Source organism: Pleurodeles waltl, chromosome 2_1 (assembly GCF_031143425.1).
Source record: "Pleurodeles waltl isolate 20211129_DDA chromosome 2_1, aPleWal1.hap1.20221129, whole genome shotgun sequence".
Taxonomy (NCBI): Eukaryota; Metazoa; Chordata; class Amphibia; order Caudata; family Salamandridae; genus Pleurodeles; species Pleurodeles waltl.
The window spans coordinates 637,941,290-637,953,876 of NC_090438.1; the positions used below are offsets into that span (position 1 = coordinate 637,941,290).

Below are 12,587 nucleotides of genomic sequence, written 5' to 3' on the forward strand. Positions count from 1 at the left end.
CATGAGAAAAAAAAAGGGTTTAATTTTTTTCAACAAGGAAAGCTGAATTACAAAATGCTTCAAAATACCAGAAAGTTAAGCTGATGAAAAAAAGATTAAACTCTAAAGGTCTTTTAGATGATACCAAAGACTGAGAAACAGAACAGACAGTGCAGAGTGATAGTCCTAAACCACAATGATGAGGGGAAAGAAGGCAAAATAAAACAAAAATTTAGTTTAAGCTGGGTTTGGTTTTAAAAAAAGCGTAATCTTTCAATACTTAATGTCACCAAGACATTTCTTTGGGAAGTGGACAACATCCAAAGGTGATGCTCGAGATATAATTGGTACCCCACCACCTAATCTTTTACAAAGTCAGTACTGCATCACCCTCCCTCCCAGCAGCGCTTCACTCCCCTTTACTTAAATGTAATCACTCTCTCAGCAATGGTTCGCATTCAGTGTCTTTATTGTTATTATACTCCAAAAGGCCAGTATGGACCTCGTCCTAATGGTTCCCATCAGTGACTTCAACAGGACCAAACTCAGGCATTACTTGTGCAAAAAACATTCAGCAGCCCTGACCTCTGTGTAATTTCTCTGACACAAACCTGCAGAAATGCAGCAACCCTTCGCCCCCAAAACTGGTGTACTTCCACTGACTTCAATGGTGTAAAACCTCTGCACCTACCTCTCAACAACGGCCCAGCAACAATTCGCTGTCATCTAACTTCCACACCACCCTCTAACTAATGGTTCAGATCCACTAACCTCACTGGCAATGTTCTGCAGCATCACCTCCCCAGAGGGCCGCTTCACTTGTCTTCAATGACACCGAACTACACTATCACCCAAACACTGGCTTGCTTGCATTTACTTCAATACCATCACCTTGTCACAAACCTTCATCAACCTCCCACCAATGGTACACCTCCTCTGAGTTCAATGGCATCACACATGCAACAATGATTAGCCCTATTGACTGAATTACCCTCGAATTGACCAACATAGCTGCCCCAGCAATGTTTCACCTCCACGGAAATCAGTAACATGAAGTCACTTTCTTTTGTCCTTGATAACTCTAACTTGCTCTCCTAAAATCTTATCAAAGGATTCATATCACAAATATAAAATTAAAGAACGAGGTATATATCTGCCAAAAAAAACAGTTAATTCTATTATAAATCATGGATTGCTTATGTAGATAACCTCTACAGGGAAGACTTTTAGAGTGGTTTCAAGCCTTACCAATACCAGAATACTCCAATTCCTCCTCTAGCCTTCAAAAGAAATATGCAATGATCAGTCTTAGGGTTTTTGGTAAAATGCTGCAACTATTCGATCAACCATGAAGGCTGAAAACACTGCATCCCCTGATGTATTCCTTAACCTCCAGTCTCCCTGTTGCCACCTGCCCTTCTTAATACATCTTCCCTAAGTACATCCCCCAAATTCACTGAATTGATGTGATCACTAAGTCCTACAGTCCTGGGGTCTCCTGCTGGGCACATTTAGTTTGGCGACAAAGATAGCCAGGCATCATTATCTATCAGTTCCTTAAGCTCTGACATGGTCCCTGCAGCCCAGAAGACAGCTACTACTACACATTTACTGAAGCAGCTCTAGCTTGACCTTGCATATTTTGCTACGTTCTGACAGTGTATGTCATTTTCTAGGCATAGGCAAATCATTGAACAAGCTGTAATCTCATGATACCAAGGCTGTGGAGAAGATATATGTTGACACTAAGCAGCCAGATTTCTGAACTGCCAGAAGTATATAATTGGCAGTTCAACCTGACTTTAATACGATTCAACTGCCAGAGCCCTAATCTTGTTCGATCCTTCAGAAGCTTTCAACACCATCTTACATCACCTTCAGCTCATAGGCTGTGTGACATCAGATACCGAATGCATGAATGACTAAGATTCTTGTCGTCTGGTAGAACCATTCTGGAACCAGCACCTTTTTTTTCTCCAATCCTCAAAAATTTGAATGAATCTTATACTCTTAAGTCATTCAACGTTGAGATTAAGAATCTAGCATATCTTCTGCATTGTCGGGGCATGATTCTACAGGAGTAGCTCATGTTTAGCCTGGCTAGGCAAAGTAGAACCCCTCACTCACAGTCCAACTATTCCAGCTAGTGGTATGTATGGCAGTAGTGAGATGGTGGGTGTTGGGTCATATTTTTATACTCACTCCAGTACAGGCTTAAGATTTAGCAATCACCCCCTCCACTCCTCTTCGGGTTTTGGTTAACTGGATCCCTTCTATGGGTCCCAGCCACACTCCAGTTAAACCTGTGCAGACCCTGAACCTCTACCTCCATCATCTGTTCCCTGAAACTCAAACTGCCTCTATATTTGGCTATTACTTCATATATTTAGGAGTGTTGTGACACCCCCTCCCATTTCTAGGCTCACATCTTAATGTCTCTCAGGTTAATACCGTAGTTACACCTAGGATTGACTACAGGAATTGTATTTATTTGGGTGCTGCTGAAAAAAAAAATCCTTGGCTGCTTCCTATTGACACAGAACACTTTACTGAGACTTCCGGCCGGTTGCAAAAAAATGGGATGACATTTTCCTATGTTATGCCTATTACCATGGCTGCCTGTGCGTAAGATAATTATATTTAAATCTCTTACTATCATGCATAACGCAATGTACATGCATGGTGTTGACTTCCTGGCATCTGAATTCAAATAAAGTACTCACATCCATTGACTTGGGTGATTAGCCTTATGCTTCTTCAGTTCCTACTGTTTGTATGATTTGTTCAGAAGATATAGCTTTTTCAATTGAAACTCAGAACTGTTCCATCAGTGTGCTCTAACTTCTCCTCTCTTATACAGGAAACAGTTAATTACTTGTTATTTCACATTATAGCCTCTTTGTTATCCTTCTTTGGTAAGCGATTAGGGATCCAGAGCACCATGAAGCTTAGGTGTAAGTGTGCTTTACAAGTATATATGAATGAATAGCCCTATACACCCAATAGTGATTTACCTCTGTTGTTTTCAAAGACAGTTAACTGCACTATCACTAAAACACTGCTTCACCTCCATTACCATCAATACCATCACCTTCTCAGAGACCTTCACCCCTCTTCCAACAATGGTTGACCACTGCTGACTTCAATTGCATACCCTCTAATGTGTTAGGGTTCGCCTCCAGGACCTCAGTGGGTATCAACATTCTGCAACAACGTTATAGTGTTTCAACTCCTTTCACTGGCATTGAAAACAAGAAGTTCTGACTCTTTCTTGTGACCCATCATAGTTGGTGATGGACATTGTTCTTTATTTCTATCATCCTTGAAATCATCTGGAGTGAAATACATGCTGGACATTAATTCTGTGAGTAAATGCATCTTTCCTTAACACAACTTAGGGTAGACACTTTGGGAGGTCCGAGGGTATATTGTATACACAACACAAACATGGGTACACAGTCTAGTTGTTCTAGCCAATGACCTCAATCACAGCGCCATTTTTTGGAAAGTGCAATTTATCTAATTGCCTCTAGCAACAAATAGTAATCCTGCTGCCTGGACTTTGGAGCCAAGTCTCACTCAATTTTTGAGTAATTGTTGCTCTGTAACAAAAACCTTTTTGCTTAATGCATCAAGACGGTTCATTTTTTAATTTTTTTAACAAACTTTTTTTTTTTTTTTTTTTTTTTTTACAGTATAAGCAATTACATCACTTCATTGAGAGGACTAATGATTGACCTACCATCACAAGAACAATGACTTAAGGGTTGCATTAGGTTGTTTCATGTACTAGTCCCTTATGTTACTGATGTAGTTCAACATTGCTGCTAATAACTTTCTTCAGCATTAAGCTTCAGAATCAAATTAATGAGAGCCTTCGTTCCGTTTTTTCTTTGGCCCTTGCTGAAACCATTTATGATTCTGGGTTCCTCCTACTGCTATTTAATTGATTACGCGCCAGATGGGTCAAAGCATCAACAATTTTATCACACATGGCTAGATTTAGAGGAATTATAGATGATGGAACAGGCAACAGTTGATAAACTGTTGCTGGGGATTTTAATTTGGATCCAGTTTGGGCACGTTTTGCACAGTCAGTACTCTGTTCATTAACCAATGTGTTTTCTCTCTGTTCATGGAGCTATCAGCACTATATTTCAATCCTGAACAGTTTTAAGCTAAAGTACTCGTGTTCGGTGTATGACGAATCAATAGTGATAAGCTTGTGTAGAATGTATGGCAATATGATATTAATATACTTGAAAGCTTACACAAAAGCTAACAACAAGAGACACGTTTCCCTTTCCTCTCGATTTCTTTTAATGTATTTTTACATTGACGTATATATGCATTTTGTGCCTGAATAGCTGGTTATAATTATGAATACAAATAGAAGAGAATTTCATCCTCGCTGGAGAAACCAATATATAAAGTGGATAAGGAATACCTTACTGCGTTACAAATAAACAAATATGAATGAAATAATGATTGCAAACCTCTATTTCTCTTTTTAGAATGTTACTATTTAGGTTGAAGAATGCTGATTCCTGTGTTGGGCTATTAATACTCATTATTGCCTCATACTGTTGCTACTTCCTGGTTCCACTTGAATATACTATAGTGGGGACTGGTGAAGTATGTTTCAATGACACAATATTTTCTGGGGATAATGATGCCTATTACCCTCCCGGGTCTTGGACACATGATGCCTAGTCACCAGCACTTTCTCCTTCAAGATGTCCTGAGTCAAAGTCTCACACTCACAGAAGAGAGAGAGAGGGAGTGGTGCAACTAAACATACATAACATGTGCATGCTTGCTTAGCCACCCCAATCTCCAAAACCCAGGACTGGTGAGTCTGTGCCCATGCCCGGGTTTAGGAGTGAGAATTGGGTGATGTCTGATTGATTTCATTTGCAAATACTTGCTATTAATGTATGTTGTTTTGCCTGGAGCACTTAACATCCTTCATGGACTGCAATAAAGTAGACAAGAAGACTAAGTGAAGGTATGATTTTTAAAGCGTGGAAGGTACTTGTATTACAGACAGCGCACATTTCCAGTAAACGACTTTGATCCAATTGGCGTAACGTAAGAAAATGTATCCAATAATGAGTGTGCAGCGTTTGCTGTCAATTACAAAACTCATTCACTTCTCTTAAATTGCTGGCTATATGCTTACTGAAAATATCGACTCTGAAATGCATTATATTTGCTACCATATTTTGAAACTGATATGAAGCATAATCATGGAGGAATCCAGGAACTCAGAGCTGTCAAGCAACCCCGTGTAATCAATGTCACGGTCCCAGATAAAAAGACGGAACATTCAAAGCTACGAATCCCACAATGCACACAGCTGCTGTCCAAAAAAGAGAAAACTGGTTAATTTTACGGCACTATGTACACAGAACCATTAGCAACGTGTTCAACTGACAACCGAAACCTGAGGCAAAGCCAAGGAAAAACAGTAGACAGTTCTGTGATTACATGTATATAAAATGTTAGCCACTCCAAGCCTTTTGAGACATAGTTGCACAGCCGTGAAAAATAAACTTGTTCATACAGGATACTTTGTATCCTCTGCAAACAGCATGACAGCAAACCCAGAAATCTCGAAAATGTTCGGCGCGTTTGAGTTATGTAATAATCCTGCCACCCAGTGGCTACACAGCGCGCATGGACAGGGGAAGAAAGGCTGACAAGCGTGAAAGCAGAATGAGCCAGTGAGGTGAGAAAGGGCTCCGTATGGGACGATTTTAAACGAGCTGCTGCTGCAATCAACACACTGTGCGTCTCACACTCTACCTGCTGTTTCCAAGAGAAATTGCAGTGGAGTCCCACTTCTGCCCTCGCAAAGAGTGACCGGCAATTCTGAGGTGAGATGCAGAACTAGGCACAGTTAGAATTTCTATGCACATGCCCCATGCTCTAGTAGGCAGTGTTTCCTCTGTGCTCATGCACGTGCGATGAGGCCGATTAGTGGAGGTTTGCACTTTCACTTTATAGAGACCCTGCGCCGTTTCAAGATGGCTACCGAATTTGCCGTTGCCAGCAGTTCCGCGGTGCGAGTTGTTTGACTTTCATCTTTACTTTCGGTACGTTTCCCGTTTAGTTCAGAAACCAGACATGCAACGGATGTAGTCTAAGATGACCGATCCCCTCTCTTGTGCACTTGTGAATAATTTACTTTAGTTGCTACTCCATTTTCCCAAAAAGCTAGCCATTTGCTTTGAACGACGGTAGTGGTCATTTTGAAATGTGAGGGGATGTTGGGCTTTTCGATTAGTGCAGTGCCCTTTAGCAGAATTGAAGTGGGCGGGCACGTAATGCGGAGTAACCCACGCGAGCGCTGTCAAAGTGCACGCACCGGGTTTTGTTTTTAAATATTCTAAATATATCGCAGTAGCAGCAGTCTGATTTCCTTACAGTATCGGCAATCTCTTAGTATGTCGTCAGCACGGATACAATAAACGATAATACGCGAAGGAATCTCGATTAGAGACATAACAACATCAGAGGTTAAAGAACGTCTACCAATATCCCGTAACTGATTTACTTTACTCCAGGAACCCTTCCGGGTGCAGAATTGGCAGCGCCCGCTGCGGAAGTGGAAGAGCACAGAGAGAGAGAGAAAGAGATGTATGCATTTATTTTATAGTAGGGTGGCCAACTTATCGCTATCGCTTAATGATAGTTTCCAATACAAGACGGGTGCAAACATTAAGGAAGTTCATTAAAATGTGATATATTTCCTCCTTAGCACAAACTGAGAGAAGTAAATACAAGAATATACCTGTGAAAATAATTTTCGAGCAACCTATAAACAATTGGTATTTCTGTTTAGGACAAATAGAGGCTTATTTGCCAAATTTAGAACGAATACAGAGAATTTTGCACGCACATTTAAAGTAACATGTACTGTCCCCTGCAAGTAGGATTTACACCTTTCCTGAAAAAAAATACCGGTCATCCTCCACAAATTACATGTTTCAACACCTGCCTATGCTGCTAAAAAAAGAAATATTAGCTGGTCATAGAGTAAAATATACCATCTGCAGGAATTTTCTATATGCCATGGATCATCTACAATTAGATCCTTCTGTAATTTTTACTCTCTCTCCAGCACTGCTCAAATCCACACTCAGGAAAGCAACTTGCGTGGGGAGTTTCCGCCAGGACAGCCAGGCCTGCGCACACTGGCAGAGTTTTCCCATAATGTCCGATTCCTTAAGGCCAAGGGTCACACAGCCCTACCTCATCTGGAATATGTCTCATGGGGTGAGAAGATTCTGGCTCCTGCTGGACAGGGGCAGATTCCCCTTAATACATTACAAGGCAGATGGTTCGGTTCTTCTGCTATTTGTAATCTTTGCCATAACAGCGTCCAAGATTTGAAACATGTTCTTTTAATCTCTCCGGCCTTGTTGCTCCATCGCCACAGGCGGCTGCGCTCTATTTGTTATACTTTTTCTTTTAGTACTGTTTCCAATTTATTACAAGCCATCCTCATCCTGTCTAATGAAATGTATTGTGCTAGAGTTTTTAGCTATTTTAAGTGTTTCTTAACATTGTACTATTTTAATCAACTCGTTTACTAAAGTTTAATCCTTTTTATTTTCACTATGATTTTTTAGAAATATGTATTATTTTTGTATGTGGACCTCCACCCGAGTTCCTTAACATAATGAATAAATAAACTTGAAACTAAAGTAACACAGAGGTAACCTTCCTATACCATGGAAGCTATGGAGAGAGGCTACTGCTTCCTCAGCTGGAAAAGAGCGGACGGTGTGCACATCGGATACTTAGATGCCTCCATATAATGCCCTGCCACCTGAGCAGCGGCCCATCTTCAGAAATAGCAAACGGAGAGAGAAGAGCACAAAATGACATTTCATGAGGCGGTTGAAGCGAAAGAGTGAATTGTCATGGAAAGTATCAAGAGTTAGAATGCAAAGTGAGCTTTTGTCGCAATGTGTTATCCTTGGCACATTAGTATATTTTGAGGAGGCAGTTTCCCATGTTGGCCTAAACAGGAAGCACATTTTTTTTTTTTTTTGTAAACAGATTTTATTGATTTTGCAGTGTTTATCGAATATTGCCAGATATATTGTGTTACATCTTTACGAGTTGAGATTATCATCATAGCAATACAAGTCTTAGTAACCAACCACTCCTCCCCTTTCCCCCATCGCACACCAAGCAGGTGCAACTCCTCTGTTAGGGCGGAGGAGCATCGCCGTCCCCATCCCCCCGATCACCCGCCAGCATCAACAGCTGCAAACCTTTTAATACAAAACGATAATAAACCATGTTTATTATCATTTTGATTTAAAAGGGACATGGCCACGGACTGTGACGAGTACTGAGGGGTAGTGCTCAGCACTCAATTGCGCATGCATGTTTGGCCAGCTGTTTTGGGCCAGCTAAACACACATGTGCACTGTGCTCTCCACAACCAGGCACTGTGTTGCCGGGCTGGAGAGAGCAGGCACAGGCTCCCAGGCTGCCTGGGAGCACTCTGGCTGGACGCTCCCAGCCCATCCTAATGCTGCTCTGAGCAGCTTCGGGGTTGGCCACAGGGCAGGCTGGGAGCCTGTGCCTGAAGCAGAGGAGCGGCGTGGTGGTGGCGACAAGCCAGGTAAGTGGTGTGTTTTTTTATTTATTTTTATTTAATAATCCCCCCATTCCCCCGGTGCACCGCGCCGCCCCTAAAAAGTACAGCAAGCCGCTCCTGACACCAAGTGTACTATGTTTCATTAATTTTAAAAATGTTGAGATTCATCCCAACAATCTCACTGTAGTGCTATTTGATCACCAGTCTGTCATCATCTGTCCCTTTGATGAAAGGGCTGTCCCACGTTACTGAATCTTTAAGGAGTATTGGGTGGAGAATCAGCAAGGGGTGTTTCTGAATGTTTAAGATCTTCTACTAATATTTCCCAAGCTCTGGCCACTTCGAGGGATCCTTGGCCATGTTGGGCCTTGCGGAGGAGCACCACTCCCTCATAGTCAGCCCATCTTTCCCTGTTGTTAGTCTTGGACCTCCCATCAATTTCGAGTCCCTAGTGATTTCTCTCTTAGACAGTATAAAAGCTAAGTCCTGAAACTTACTAGTGACTTTTGTTTTTGCTGTGTGAGGGAAGTCCCTCAGTAGGCAGTAGCCAGGTTCATAGCAGACCTCTCTGTCTACAATTTCTGCAATCGTCTCATTGACGTCTTTCCAATAAGTACCCAGGTCCGAGCAGGACCAGAGCATATGGAAGAACTCAGTCCCCACTTCTCCACATCTTGAAACAGGGAGTGCATTGATACAGTGCATATGTGGAACCACCCATGGCTCTTGGTAATATTTTTTTCTATCTCAGACGTTTGGCCAGAACAAAATGTATTGTAAACATGTTAATTTACATAGAATGGATGACCTTCATAATTCATGAATGCTATTGATTGGTTTGAAATATTACAGTGGTTTTATAATAGCATTGCACTCTTTCTTTCAAATTGCTCTTCTGGTAATCAGGTTTCGTGAGAAGAATACTATCCAGGTTAAGCAATGAATGCCTCACATATACTCTGCTAGGATTACCATACCCAGCTCTCTGCAGACAGCACATTGTGTCTGTTTGTATCTAACTGCTCTGACAGATAATGTAGATTTTCCCAGTGTTCATGAAGGAAAGTCCTAATATTATTAAAGACACAGAGGGAAGTGTTATGCCTCTTTTAACTTGATTTATTTCAAATAGCAGCGTCAAAATTACTAAACAAATTTAATCCCATCCGGTTTAGAACCAATAAGCCAATGGTGAAACAACAGTGGTACAATATCCAACCAATCAGGGACATATAACCACTATAATACCTATCTTGACTGCAAACAGTCCACTTTACTTGAGCAAGTAGTCATGAAAAATATGAAGCTTAGGCAATAGAAGGAAAACAATAGCAACTGCTGACATCAATGTAAACACCTCTTGAGAAAAGTCTGTGAATTTGTTCCCTGAAGAAAACAATGGAAATTGGCATAGAGTATTGAGAAGGGTCTTAGAAACTGAAGGCAGTGAAACAGACTTGTTGTTGCTGGAGGAATCCAAAGGTATCTTATACAGATGTAGAAGTTTTAAAGGTGGGCACTGAAAGTGCAGGAAAAAACAGTTAATGAAAATATTGTAGTGAGATTATACTTACCCCTGTGTCTTCAATAAAATAAAGACCTTCCTTCATGAACACTATGAAAATCTGCATTTTATGGCAAGACCGGAGACTACTATTATGCTTGTTCAAAGCATGTTTATCACTACAGAAGAGGCTGAATGAGCAATTTTACAATTATATCAATCAGTCAATCTCAGAATGGCCTCTAAAAGTGAACCTGCACAAAAAATTTGGACAGTGTGGCACCCTTGGAAAAATGAGCTCCAAAAATGGAAGTATAGATGCCTGCTAATGCCAATACCCATGTAACCACCTAGCAAATGAAGGGGAAGAAACTGGTTTTTAGGTTTCCTTATAGAGATAAGGAGTTGAGTGTCAGAAGATGTTCTGAAATGGATGGTCTTTTGTTCATATATTTTTAAGCAATTACCTCCACACAGGTTAGGTTGATTTAGAAAATAAGGACAAAACACGGTAGTCAAATTAATTTTTGTACGTTTTATTATGTTAAACAAAGCACCTGTGGGATTGAAATGGCATGACAAAATAACCAAAGCTTTGACATCTGAAAGACATTTGATATATATTAAACATAACCACATTGTTAATTTTGCAGAAAGCATTTTGAGAAATATAATCTGGCCAGTTAATAAACATTTGCAAAACCAAATTAACATCCCACAATTGACTATACTTTGAAAGAGGAGGATTACAAAATCGTATTCCCTTTAGAAGACAGCACACAAGAGGGTGTTCTCCAACTAGTTTTCCATCAATGTAGGGATGGTTCACCAAAATTGCCAAATGATATGAGTAAACTGTACAGTAGGTTTGCCCCACAAGTAAGGCTAAAAAGTTCACTTATTAAAGTGATATCTGCTGAAAAGGGATCAATAGATTTTCCACGACACCAGCTTTACCAAACAGACCAAGCTGATTTGTAGGCCTTGGTAGTTCCTGACACCCAGGACTTACTGATATTGTCTGCAGCTTCTGACAAAATGCCTGGATTCGACTGGATTATCTCTCTACTTTCCAGGCCAAAAGAGTTCTGTTGATCATGAGAAAAGAAGGAAATACATAATAGATCCCCTGAGTCCAGTCCTTTAGAAAGGTGTTGCCAGAGCTAAGAGTGCTGGTCTCCAGCTGAAATGTTAAGGAAGATGAGAGTTGAGCCTGGAAGCAAATAGATGTACTTCTAATGGACACCATTTGAGATAGAGTTTCATGAAAATGGAAGCATGAAGTCTTCAATCGCTTGCGTCTTCAAGGTTTCGCAGTCTGTGACATTATTGAGAGTACCCAGAAGATATTTTGCTCTTGTTCAAATTTTGTGAGCAAGACATAATTTCCAGATATGTTTTGCTAATTCCGCAAAATTTCTGGATTTTGTACCTCTGAGGTGACTTATATATCTACATTTAACAAATAGCAGCGAGCTTCACAGAACACCGCATCTCCCCCTTGTCCCTTTTATTTTTTTTGTACTTTTTCAATGTCGTACTACTAAGTGCATCAAACCACAGCACTTGCTGCCCCTAAAGTGTGACCCCCAAGGCCAAAAAATTCAGTTCTATATAAATGGTAGTGCACTGAAAAATTCAGATCCGTTCAAAATAGAAGTTCAGTCCGAAATTGTATATGTTACAAATGATCTTCTATTTTCTTAGATGCTACAAAACAAGACAGCCAATGTGTTTCATCCACTGCATATGAACCTCCTTAAGGTGATAGGAAAACACATAACATATATCTGCATACTCATGTACAAAAAATACAAAAACATATTTTTTTGAAAAACATGTATAATGATATACCATCCCACATATAAGATAAAAATAAACAACTGACAATATAAAAAACACATAAAAACAAAAGGTAACCTCTCAACATTTACCCTATGTGTACCCCCCCATTTTTGAACCCCCTATTTAACACATATTTACAAATTCACTTAAAATTAAATCAAACAAATCCCTAAGCCTACCAAGATAGGAAGAAGAATGATATCCATGGTGTAGAAAAAAAATAAAATTACAGCACATCCTACTTAGTATATGAGCATATATAGTGAACCTATTTTCATTTTAAGTACCTACTCGCTCAACAATATTGTGATGAATGGTGAGTAACACTCAACAAAATGATATGTATCGGCCATGCCATATAGTCATATGTCATTGGTGTTGAGATCACCATATGTAAATAGGCGAGGAGAACAAAGGCATATTACCATTGATACTCCATCCAGAGGCACCAGTGTCCACTGGCTAATGTGGGCCCCAAGGGAACTGGAACAGAGGCATGCAAATGCAAACCAGAATGCATTGTAGGTGGCAGGTAATGTTGCAACAAAATATTATTTCAGCCATGCTGTATACTCATATGTCATTGGTGTTGAGGTCACCATGTGTAGATAAGCGGCATGTGTAAGTAGGTGACAGATA

The 12,587-nt window shown here is 40.3% G+C and overlaps 2 protein-coding genes across 9 annotated transcripts in view; one reads left to right on the plus strand and one right to left on the minus strand.

Annotated features, from left to right (window-relative positions):
* Positions 1-5,924, minus strand: part of COA1 (cytochrome c oxidase assembly factor 1) — a 452,132-nt gene extending 446,208 nt beyond the window's left edge. For 3 of the 6 annotated variants that reach the window (XM_069216057.1, XM_069216065.1, XM_069216073.1), the window contains exon 1: positions 5,788-5,921. The gene's annotated coding sequence lies outside the window, so the exon portion shown is untranslated. Of the gene's footprint in view, positions 1-5,787 lie in introns of all 6 variants that reach the window. The other 3 variants (XM_069216033.1, XM_069216041.1, XM_069216050.1) reach the window with 1 other exon arrangement.
* The window catches only part of BLVRA (biliverdin reductase A), a 111,988-nt gene continuing 105,048 nt past the window's right edge, over positions 5,648-12,587 (plus strand). The window contains exon 1 of one of the 3 annotated variants that reach the window (XM_069216024.1): positions 5,648-5,710. The gene's annotated coding sequence lies outside the window, so the exon portion shown is untranslated. The other 2 variants (XM_069216013.1, XM_069216019.1) reach the window with 2 other exon arrangements.